The sequence below is a fragment of the Doryrhamphus excisus genome, linkage group LG1, assembly GCF_037039965.1.
Source record: "Doryrhamphus excisus strain RoL-2023G ecotype Guam linkage group LG1, RoL_Dexc_Guam_v1.1, whole genome shotgun sequence".
Classification (NCBI taxonomy): domain Eukaryota; kingdom Metazoa; phylum Chordata; class Actinopteri; order Syngnathiformes; family Syngnathidae; genus Doryrhamphus; species Doryrhamphus excisus.
This window is the reverse complement of record NC_136357.1, coordinates 18601418-18614405: the sequence shown is the minus strand read 5'-3', so window position 1 is coordinate 18614405 and position 12988 is coordinate 18601418. Positions and strand designations below refer to the sequence as shown.

The 12988-nt window shown below is 40.5% G+C and overlaps 1 protein-coding gene across 1 annotated transcript in view; it reads right to left on the bottom strand.

The window, feature by feature from the left end:
- plxnb2b (plexin b2b) overlaps positions 1-12988 on the bottom strand; it is a 212566-nt gene that overhangs the window by 113400 nt on the left and 86178 nt on the right. The gene's annotated exons all lie outside the window — the stretch shown is intronic.

Here is a 12988-nt window from a genome sequence, read left to right as displayed (position 1 = left end):
TTCCCAACCCCATGGTTGGCGGGTCAATTCCCAGGTGGGCATTCATTCAATGTTTCCGCATATTTCCACAGCACTTGAGTCCAGCTTCAGCTTCCAAACAGCTGCTCTGTCCATTCTGCATTTAGATGTCCGTACCTTTTCACAGCGTTTCACTTCAGCTTTTGTGCATTCAAATATCATCTAGTTTGTGGAAAATTATTCCCACATTTTACATGCATGTGACGATTTAAGTGTCTAAGTGGATTTGCACACGGCAGTGATTCATTCATTCATTTTCTACCGCTTATCCTCACAAGGGTCGCAGGCGTCCTGGAGCCTATTCTCGTTGTCTTCAGGCGATATATATATATATATATATATATATATATATATATATATATATATAGTTTCATTGTATGGAGGACCAAAACTGCCAAAATAATAATTAAATAAATAAATAAAAGTGGAAATAAAAACAAAAATGAAAAAAAAATCTAAAAATTAAATACAAAAAAATAAATATAAATGGAAATAAAAACAAAAATAATTTTTTTTTTAAATTTTTGAATCTTGTTTTTTATTTTTGTATTTATTTCCATTTATATTTATTTTTTTATATTTATTTTATTTTTTTTTTTCATTTTTGTTTTTATTTTCACTTTTATTTATTTATTTATTTATTATTTTGGCAGTTTTGGTCCTCATAGAAATGCAGAAGGAAAAACTATTCAGATGAGGGGGCGGTCCTAAGTGTGTCTTGGGTTGAACTGTTCGCCTATTGGTTGATGGACATGTGAGTGCGAAAATCTAGGTATCTAGGAAAAAATCTAGGAAACTAGGTATGCCTGCAAACGGCCACAGCAAGAGGAAGTATACAGGGAGAAAAGTATACATTTACCGGGACAATAATGGCGGGGTCCACCAGGAAGTCGGTGTCCGAGCTTCTCAGGGACGCTGCCAATCGTTTGGATGATTTGGAACGTGGTAAGTATGAAACAGCTGATGTGTTACGCTTTTACTTAATTCCAGTTCAGGTGTGTTGACTCTTTCTTTACTTTCTGCTTTCACAAGCTTCAACTTCGGACGAATCGGACGAGAGTGGTGTGGTGACTTCCTCTTGCTGTGGCTGTTTGCAGGCATACCTAGTCAATTTTCGCACTCACATGTCGATCAACCAATAGGCGAACAGTTCAACCCAAGACACACTTAGGACCGCCCCCTCATTTGAATAGTTTTTCCTTCTGCATTTCTGAGGACCAAAACTGCCAAAATAAATAAATAAATAAAAGTGAAAATAAAAACAAAAATGAAAAAAAAATCAAAAAATTAAATACAAAAAAATAAATATAAATGGAAATAAAAACACAAATAACAAAATATATACATAAATAAATAAATAAAAGCAAAAATAAATACAAAAATAAAAAGCAAGATTCAAAATTTAAAAAAAAAATATTTTTGTTTTTATTTCCATTTATTTTTATTTTTTTGTATTTAATTTTTTCTTTTTTTCATATTTGTTTTTATTTCCACTTTTATTTATTTATTATTTTGGCAGTTTTGGTCCTCCATACATTGCACTTTAATGAACGTACATATTTTGGGAAGTGTAACTTTACAAACAAATAAATATCTACATGCATACATATACATTGAGGTCATGTGTTTCATAAGAAAACATTTTCTTAGATCCACAATCACACTTCCTCTGACAGTGTCACCGGGGGGGGGCAGTGAAGATGACAGTCCTTAACGTCTCTTTGTGACGATTTAAGTGTCTAAGTGGATTTGCACACGGCAGTGATTCATTCATTCATTTTCTACCGCTTATCCTCACAAGGGTCGCAGGCGTGCTGGAGCCTATTCCTGTTGTCTTCAAGCGAGAGGCGGGGTACACCCTGGACTGGTGGCCAGCCAATCACAGGGCACATATAGACAAACAACCATTCACACTCACATTCATACCTATGGACAATTTGGAGTGGACAATTAACCTAGCATGTTTTTGGAATGTGGGAGGAAACCGGAGTACCCGGAGAAAACCCACGCATGCACGGGGAGAACATGCAAACTCCACACAGAGATGCCCGAGGGGGGAATCGAACCCAGGTCTACTAGCTGTGTGGCCTGCATTGTAACCACTCGGTCACCGTGCTGCCTGCAGTCATTCAAATGAATAAAAATAATAATTTCAGTGCATCCTCCAATATTGGCCACAATCCATTCCGTGATCCATTTCAAAACAAATACTTCCCTTAGAATGCAGGATACTCCTAAATAAAACTAAAGAAAAGTAAAAGTACTCCATCTTTGAAAAGGTCTGCAATTAAATAAAATGAGATTGAGAGAATTAATCGTTCAATTTCCTGGTCTATGGCAATTATCACACTCTTTCTTTGTCTTCTGTTACGGCATCACACAAAAAAAAGCTAAATAAAAAGCAAAACCTCTGAAGTCTCCCAAGAGTCACTGACATCAATGAAGTCTTTGCCTTTCAGAAAATACTGATCGAACCCATAACCTACTGACTTTTGGGGCATGGTGTGTCCTAAAAGCGGCGACAATCTTGCCAGTTCCACGTGCATGCGAGTGCGGTCTTGCATAACATGACCTTTACGTTTTATCTCAGCAATCACAGCTCCGTCCGCTACTTCTTCCATGAAAGAATATCCGTCTCATTAGATAGTCCAATGCAATCTGTGCTCAGGGAGAGATAAAGTGTCCATGCTATTACATAAGCAAGTCAGTGCGAGCGTCTCTGCGGCGTGGAGCCAGGCAGATAGTAAGTGACAGTGTTCTCTTGCGTTCAACTCCCCCCCCTCCCCCCACTCCTCATTAAATTTACACTCTGAATACACACGCTCATAAAACGCTAATGACAGCAAAGTCACACTCATTGAGCAAAATAGTTACACTAACGGCTGATATGGCCAAGGGTGGACGTGATACTGACATTTTTTACCAGGATTGGTGATTTGATTAGGTTTTTGTCTAAATCAGGGGTATGGAACCTATGGCTTGGGTACCAGATAGGGCTCTTTCCATGACTGCTTCTGGCTCTCAACGTGATAAAAAAAACGTGTTAATCGTAGTGTGAAAAACAACGTTGGACTTTCTTATGTGGGTGACCAGAGTCAATGTCGGCTGTCCTTCCGATATTTTCCATGATTATTGGCTAATGCAGTAGCCTACCTAGGTCATTGAGAGGTCAAGAAGTAAACTTCCCACCTTTAATCAAATAGTTAGCTAGCCAATTCTGCAGAGCGCGTCGTAAACTGTGAAGTTGTGGAAAACATAATTTGTTGTTTTAAAAAATATATATTACTATTGTACCCATTAAGTCATTGTATGCTCATATCACAACTAATCACAGTTAGTGATTGTAAAAGTACCAGATGGAGGGGTAGGATTTAATAAGCTTTGCTTCTTCCTACTCCTTTTGGACATGTGGAACTTGGAACTGATTATGGGATGCACTCAATTGGAATCTGATGCATGTTCATATGAAATAAAACCATTACCATATCTATACTATATGGATATACGTATATAGTTTATATATATATATATAGTTTCATTGCACTTTAATGAATGTACATATTTTGGGAAGTGTAACTTTACAAACAAATAAATATCTACATGCATACAGATACATTGAGGTCATGTGTTTCATAAGAAAACATTTTCTTAGATCCACGATCACACTTCCTCTGACAGTGTCACCAGTGGGGGGGGGGGGGGGGGGGTGAAGATGACAGTCCTTAACGTCTCTTTCCATCTTGAGAAATGTCATGCAAATAGATGACGAACAATCCCACTCAAACGCTGGCCTGCAAATCGCTTAATGCGGCGAGGAAATGGCCGTTTCTGTCTCCCGATGGCCAGATTGCGACTGTGTAATTCCACGCTTCTTGCTCTTTGCCAGCGACAGCAAGCGTAGACTCTTTCTAAGCGATGACTTCAGAGTAGGGTTACAAAAAAAAATAATAAAAAAGAACTTGCGGCTTTTCGACTGATTGTGGTGACATTATTTTTAGCTGCGGAAAACCATGAGAAAGAAGGAGGGAGAAACAGACACATGCTCCTTGAAGTGCTGGCGGATTATTGGCACTTTGTCCAATCTCATCAGCAAGGATGGGGACCAATCAGAGCACTAGCGTTGTTGCACAAAGGAACAAGAACAGCACTCAAGCTGATGAAGATAATGCGCTATTGGTGGAGAAAGATTTTTGAACATGATCAACAGCGGACACATCAGCATTTTTTTCCTCGAACAACGGAGCTCCTCGTCTTTCCGTTTCCTTCCAGAAGATACCATTTTCCATCAGGTCGGACAGAAAGGACACCTTAAGTGATGGTTTCGGACCATGTTGGCACAAGAAAGTCTAGGAGGGAATGTCAAAACGCCCCCATTGACGGCAGCACTCGTGCAGCAAGACCCAATTACCTTGCTACCTTGGTACTATCTATCTATGTATACTGCTACACAAGCTGTACACAGACTACTCTAAAGTGTATTCACATGAACTTAGTATTAGTATGTCTGAACTGTCATAAAAATGGTGGTGAGTGCTGTAATTTAGGAAACATTTTTATGTCAGTACAGCTTCTTAAGAATTATGTAACTACTTTAAAGTAGCCCATGTACAGCTTGTATCACAGTAAAAATGTAGAAAATTATTCACTGAAAATGACTCAACACACAGTCAGTATTTTCTAAACAGGTAACAAAACTACATTGGAAAGACATTTTCATAAAATGTATGCCTTCCTTCATAATATTGGACAGAAAAAGGTTCAACAAAAATGAATCTTGGCCCGTTTTTTTTTTTTTGGCGCATGGCACATTCTAAAAACAGAATTTAGCAAGAAAAATTAAAGTGTGCACAGGCCATACAGCTAGGAGACCCGAGTTCGATTCCACCCTTGAGTTAGCATGTTCTACCCGTGCATGCGTGGGTTTTCTCCGGATACTTCGGCATCCTCCCACATTCCAAAAACATGGAAACCAGTGTACCCGGAGAAAACCCATGCATGCATGGGGATAACATGCCAACTCCACACATAGACGCACAAGAGTGGAATTGAGCTCGGGTCTGAGGCCCGGATGCTAACCACTCGTCCGCCGTGCAGCCAACTTGAAAGATAATTTTAGTAGCATTTGAACTATTTAAGACAAACTACGTTATTTTTGCAAAAGTTGTAGTATAAGAAATTTTGGGAAAATCTTATGGGAATAAAGTCATAATATTATGGGGAAAAGTATTATTATATTATATCATATTATTATGAAAGACAAATTCAACTACAGACTAAGAAGAATTCTAATAATTTTTTTGAATGCATTCATTCATTCATTCATTTTCTACCGCTTATTCCTCACGAGGGTCATGGGGGTGCTGGAGCCTATCCCAGCTGTCTTTGGGCGAGAGGCGGGGTACACCCTGGACTGGTGGCCAGCCAATCACAGGGCACATGTAGACAAACAACCATTCACACTCACATTCATACCTATGGACAATTTGGAGTGGCCAATTAACCTAGCATGTTTTTGGAATGTGGGAGGAAACCGGAGTACCCGGAGAAAACCCACGCATGCACGGGGAGAACATGCAAACTCCACACAGCGATGCACGAGAGTGGAATCGAACTCGGGTCTCCTAGCTGTGAGGCCTGCATGCTAACCACTAGTCCGCCATGCAGCCAACTTGAAAGATAATTTAGTAGCATTTGAACTATTTAAGAAAAACTATGTTATGTTATTTTTGCAAAAGTTGTAGAATAAGAAATTTTGGGAAAATTTGGGGAGAATCTTGTGGGAATAAAGTCATAATATTATGGGGAAAAGTATTATTATTATATTATTATTATTATTATTATATTATATCATATATTATGAAAGAGAAATTCAACTACAGACTAAGAAGAATTCTAATATTTTTTGAATGCATTTAATTAAAATATTTGGAAAATGAAAAAGCAAGGGAAAAAGATGAAATTTCACAGTAATAATGCAACTATTGTATATGAAAAACCTTTCTAATTTTTCACTATTTCGCTTGTACCTCTGTACGAGTGACGAGAAAAAGGAAAAAGTTTGAACACCCCCAGTCAAGGGCTCACATGTTTAAGTTACCAGTCGGAGTCGCTGTGCAATTAATTGTTCATTATAAAAGTATAAAAAAAAGAACACCAAAAGAAGTTTTTCCATCAGGCAGCTGCGTCGCCCTTCCCCTGCCATTATTTTCCTCCTCTATTCCCAGCAAGGACCACACCATTCCTGTGGAATTAACCTCAAAGTCATTACGCCGGTGAGGGTCACTAGATGTGAGACATTGGTAAAAAAAACAGCAGCAGTGTCCTGGCTTCAGCGCTCGGCCTCAGGCGTCCACACACACACACACACACACACACACACATCCACACGGTAAGAATAGCCACACAGCCATCCAGGCGTGCTGCCCAGCCACCAGTCAGCCTGCTTAATAGGGATGGCAAATAGTCCCTGCAGCCCTAAAGACACAATAACACAACACATAATATTCTCTGTGTCGCTGCTTTAACAGTCTGTGAGTCCAAGCAAACGAGGCCGGGGGTTCGCAGGGCTAAACACACACGCTCCATTTCAATTAGCAGCCTGTTGGCCCAGGGGGGAGCTGACCGATGCCGCAGACACGGAACTCTTGGGAAGCAAACCTGCACATTGGTCTCACTTGATTGTTTGGATTCTCATTATATTGGGCCGTTGGAAGGCTAATTGTATGCAACTTGGCCAGGATTTCTTTCTATTATTTTTAGTCAAAAAGGGCATGAAGGTGCATAGAACTCTTTTGACAGGGCGACCGATTTGGTCCAATTATAACTACATATTTTTGAAATATTCTTCATTTTTTTCCCATACAGGAACATTTTGGGAATAAGTGTAACTTTTTATTCATTCATTCATCTTCTATACAGCTTGTCCACACCAGGGTAGGCTGGGTATGCCGGGAGCCGCTCCCAGGTGACTTCGGGGCGAGAGGTGGGGTACAAGCCGAAATGGTCACCAGCCAATCGCAGGGCAAATACAGACAACCATTCACACTCACGCATATTTTTGGAAAGTGGGAGGAAGCTGCAGTACCCGGAGAACATTGACACAGAGATGCTGAAAGGCAGATAAACCTACAGTATATGTTCCAACTTCTGACTGCAAGACCAACATGCTAACCACGAGGCCACCATGAAGCCAATTTAACACTCCACTTTTTTTAAGGAACTCAAATTTTCTTTGCATTATACTCTTTGTCCTGTTAATAATTATTAACCTAGTCAAGGCTGTAATAACCTGAGGTTCTTGAAGTGGACCTAATATGTTTTTTCCTCTTTTCTGACCTATAAATGTAATTAGAATGTTGTATTCTTGTGTAAAACCCTGCCAAAGTTTCAGATAATGAGGTTTGCGCATTTGGAAGTGAGCCCTAACAGATGTTTGGAATGGCTCTGAACGATCAGCTTCACAGAGTTTTTTCTAACACTGGTCCCCTGTGACATCACAATGTGCCTTGTAAGAAGTCACAGGCGCCATCCAGCTGGTGACTTTCTTATATGGGCATGTCCGCAGGTGGGTGGAATAAATTAAAACAGACCGTTTAACTGGAATAGGTGCAGGAAGATCTAGAAAGCTTATCATTTTTAGCTGCTCTATGGGAGTCCACGACTCAAACCAAACTATAAACACCATGAATGAGTTACAATTTTCACATTTGCAACTCGGGCGGTCGAGTGGTTAGCGTGCAGACCTCACAGCTAGGAGACCATGATTCAATTCCACCCGCGGCCATCTCTGTGTGGAGTTTGCATGTTCTCCCCGTGCATGTGTGGGTTTTCTCCGGGTACTCCGGTTTCCTCCCACATTCCAAAAACATGCTAGGTTAATTGGCAACTCCAAATTGTCCATAGGTATGAATGTGAGTGTGAATGGTTGTTTGTCTATATGTGCCCTGTGATTGGCTGGCCACTCGTCCAGGGTGTACCCCGCCTCTCGCCCAAAGACAGCTGGGATAGGCTCCAGCACCCCCGCGACCCTCGTGAGGAAAAAGCAGTAGAAAATGAATGAATTAATGAATGAATGAATGAACATTTGAAACTCAAATCTGTGTGCGTGCACACGTTTGTGCAAGATGATATGGCCTCCGCTGGACAGGGAAGGCCATAGTGACTGTGTTTGTAGTTTTACTGTCCTACCACGTGGTTTTGTGTGTACGTGTGGTCAGAGTTGTGCACAAATGTACGCATTTTCCTATACACAACTAAAGTGGATAAATCCCATACTTGGGAATGTTCTGAAGCAAAAATAGGCAAAAATGTCGATAGGTCTTTTCCAAAGTCAAAGCTGATGGGTGTGACTATCTGGTTTTGCCTGGAACACAAAGATAATAGGTCTGCTTTCATGGACGTTAAAAAATAGCCACATTTGAAAGGGTGAAATCAGGATATTTACAGTACATTTTTAAATGAAACAATTAATGGAGTACCAAAATAGCTGTTGATTAATTGGATAATTGATTAATCAGGGATTCATCGTTGCAGCTCTATATGAAATAAAGCTGAAAATACATTTTTAAAAATATTGATGCAGTCATATAAAAATGTTCAACGTTTTTACACTGATTTATGACACTTTTATGAGAGGGACCGAATATTTTTCTTTATAAACTCAAAACAGCTCCAAAATTCATTAATTCCAACTATTCCCTTTTGCATCAATTTTTTAAAATTGCATATTCAGTCTGCATTTTCCATTCCAATTATCCTCATTAGAGTCGCAAGGGTATGCTGGAGCCTATCCCAGTTGACTTCAGGTAAGAACCCTGGACTGGTGGGCCAGCCAATCACAGGGCACATATAGACAAACAACCATTCACACTCACATTCATACCTATGGACAATTTGGAGTGGCCAATTAACCTAGCATGTTTTGGAATGTACCCGGAGAAAACCCACGCATGCACGGGGAGAACATGTATATTATTAAAAAAAAAAAAATATATATATATATATATATATATATATATATATATATATGTATAAATATATATACAATATTTACACGTTTTTATTACACTTTTATGTGGCTAAATGGGTAACAAAAACAAAACGCCCGTCCACCAATCACATGACAAGCGAGGGAGAGGCGAGGCAAAGGCAGGCTAAAGTTGTTTTTTTTCTCTCTCTCTCTTTTCTTTTAATTGCCAACATTCCCGGTCACGGTTGGTCGTCTCTGTCACAGCAGATCAGCAGACCGCCACCTCCGGTCCGAGAGCTCGCCGGGCTTAAACTTCATCAACCACGTGCAGGAATAACCAATTTTAGCAGCAGCTGTGAAATGCCTTTCAATATACTGCTCGCCCGGAGCAATTTTCCCCTCTCACTTGGGCGAAGGTGGCAATATGAGCGAGCAAGATACTCACCCCCAGGGGCGTCATTATCCCAGACACAGGAAGTTGCGGCACTTGTAATGGAGCCCTGGGTCTACCTGGCAGCTTTCTTATATTGAAATGAAGGCAAAGGTAGCACTGTTAATAAAAACAAATGGAGAAAATGGAATGCCAAGGGGCTTTGCCGTTGGATTATGAGAACTGGCCAGGAAAAGCCAGGAAGGGTTTCGGTTGTTTCTTCCCAGTTCTCCAGTCACTTTTTGCTGCCAGTTCCCAGAGCGCAAGGACCCTTTTTTCTCCTGCCAATCACAACCAGATGTGCCCAGACGTGTTCTAAGAACTCAAATCCCATCACTAGGTCTGGATTTTAGTCACACACACGAGTCGACGCAGGCACAGAAAAAGTGACAAAAATACACACGCACACAATCTTAGACATTGGCCACAAGCTGAGGCTGTGTAATCACAGGGCCCCCGAAAAAGGACTCCTGGAGCAAAAATAGGCTCCAATAACAACAGACCGTTTGTCTCATCGCTTGGTTCCCTCAGGACCCAGAGGACGCTGCTTGCGCGCAAACTAATGTCCGGTCCTATCAATGCAAAAGGCGAGGCGGGACAATTACACGGCAGACAGGTTGGTGTAGGTGTTGGCATTTTCCACCGATAGAAAAGATAAATGCGCTCTCAGGCGGCGGTCAGCCTGTGGGTGTGGTTTTTTTTTGTTTGTTATATTTTTAACATGAACGTCAAGGGAACACTAAAATGTGTACAACACAAAATAATGTTATTATGGAAAAGATTGGGTAAAGAACTCAATGTACTACTGTAGTATGAGCCAGTTAAAGTATATGTTTTTTCCATGTTGTATCACTGAAGAAGAAAGCTGATATTGATTAGTTTCTATCATGTTTTGGTCTTTTATTGTACTTGTATTAATTGACTTATTTATTGTTAATTAGCATCCACTATGTTTTCATTATTAAATGTATCCTCACATTTGCAAGCATAAAAATAGCTAAACAAACTAAAATACAAATATACAGCATTCAGAAGACACATTCAAAAATGTTGGAATGATATGTCCTGTAGCATTCCACGCTGATCACTAGGTGTCAGTAATGTTACATTGATGAGACAATGGCCACTGCAGGAAGTACCAAACTAACATGCTAACATGTGTGAGTCTATTTTATGTCTTACGTTGCCTATTTTATCTGCTTATGTCAACTATATATAACTTTAAATATTTATTATTTATTCTAAATTATTTAAATTATTTATACAAATTTCTGTTCACGCTGTACATTGTTGTTCATATTTGATGTCATCTATTTATTCTCCACATTATTATTATTATTATTTATTATTATGCGGGAGCAAAGCAATGACATTTTGTTGGCAATTTCACTGCTGTGATATTGTGCAATGACAATAAAGAAATCTATCTATCTATCTATCTATCTATCTATCTATCTATCTATCTATCTATCTATCTATCTCATGTCTTGATATTTGATAATTTCAAAAGGTGCTAACTAGGTTTTCTATGTTACAACTACAAAAAATATTCCATTCAAAAAAGAAGAAATCCATCCAGCGAACCACAATGAGGGATTGTGTAATTGTGTAAATGTAAAGATGCAACGTTCCTTCATGTGATTTATTAAGCGTGTTAGAAACATTACCAATGTATGCCCTCTGGCTGCACAAATTCTGATGATAGCTTGCTATAAGATTGTTTTGACAGTAAAAAGTACAAAAAATAAATAAATATGAGAGGGCTGGGGTGGGGGGGGGTCATGTGTTGTGTAAGCAAACACTATTCATCATCTCAATCTGATTAGGGAATTACCAGTGCAAGTTTTGTGTATGCTGCACAGCTCGCGAACCGCTTTCTCCTTCCTCTCTTTCTATCTCTCTGCAGTATCACCCCCCCCCCCATCCCTCCTCCTGCATCCTCTCCCTGCTACGGATCCACCTGCGGCTACGCTATCAGCCTCTACCATCTGTTACCCCGCTAGCCAGTGTAAGATGGAGCCCCTTGAAAGTTGTTGGCTATCGATTGCGGACACATTCATTTTCGCCAGGTCGACGCGTCTCAATTTGGAATGGCAGCAATATATCATCACCAATGACCAATATATGCATGTCATAAAAGATTTCATGATATTTTCTAACTTTTAATTGTATTTTAAAAAATAATTTTATGCCCTGTGTTTTGATTCGGATTCATTCATCTGCTGTCTCAGTCACAACATCAAAGCGGTGGGCGGGATCAGCAATCTGATTGGTTGCTTAAACTACAATGAGGCGTCCCAGTCAGCTGGGATAGCTCCAGGATAAGTGTAATGACAGTGGTCCATCGGTTTGGACACAAAAGCCAAAGAAAAAGCAATGGCATTCCACTGTTTAGTATAAGTCTTTAGTGTACTCCCAGCTCCCTTGGCATCATGAACCAGCGTCCCACCCCCCGCCTTTCTGTCCCAGCCAGCTGGGATAGGCTCCAGGATAAGTGTAATGACAGTGGTCCATTGGTTTGGACACAAAAGCCAAGGAAAAAGCAATGGCATTCCACTGTTTAGTATAAGTCCTGAGTGTACTCCCAGCTTCCTTGACATCATGAACCAGCGCCCCCCCTCGTCTTTCTGTCCCAGTCAGCTGGGATAGGCTCCAGCATAAGTGGAACGACAGCTGTCCATCTGTTTGGACACAAAAGCCAAAGAAAAAGCAATGACATTCCACTGTTTAGTATAAGTCCTGAGTGTACTCCCAGCTCCCTTGACATCATGACCCGCAATCGTCGTCCATTGCGGTCTTGTTCTGGTCTACAAGGTCTACTGACTACCTTGGACAGCTCTTTGGCTTTTCCCACGCGACATCAGCACATTCTTGACGGTTAGCAGGGGATCAAATACTTATTTTCCCCAACTCTGTATGGAATCCATGGAACAGCCATTCACATCAGTCCTCCCTAATTGGGTCCATCCCGCGTCCACCTCTCCTCCGTCCAAAGCATCGATCCGAGCTTTTATCTCCACTCTGATCCCTGTGTTATTTCAGGCACACAGGGATTGCTTAATGATCTATTGACCTGATCTATTGATCCGTACAGTACACTACCACAATGGAGAGGGGTCGGCGTTGGCTGGCTTCACCCGCCTCCTGCAACCCCAACGGCTGCTCTTTAGCTGGCTGTGTTGCAGAACGCTGATGACTCTTAATGTGCTGCAAAGCATCTGGCTGCTAAGTGCTCAGCGTGGTTGTGCTGTCCAACATCGCACTGCAACCTCCAATGATGCTAATACACGTTCATATGAAACAATAATCACATGTTTTGAATCATGACGGCCATACGTAGAAGTGCTATAGCTTTCAATCACTAATATGTTGAGAATTACAAGAATTAAATGCACAGAATAAACCAAGTGAGGATAACCGGCATAGAAAACCGATGGATGGATGAAATAAGCAGAATGTACAGGTTTGACTGTGAACAGATTATATGGGGAAAGGTGTTTAATCCAACTGAGTCTTTCTGTGTAGCAACTCCATGGTTGTACAACAAGGAAAACAGCACATTTGTTTACTTA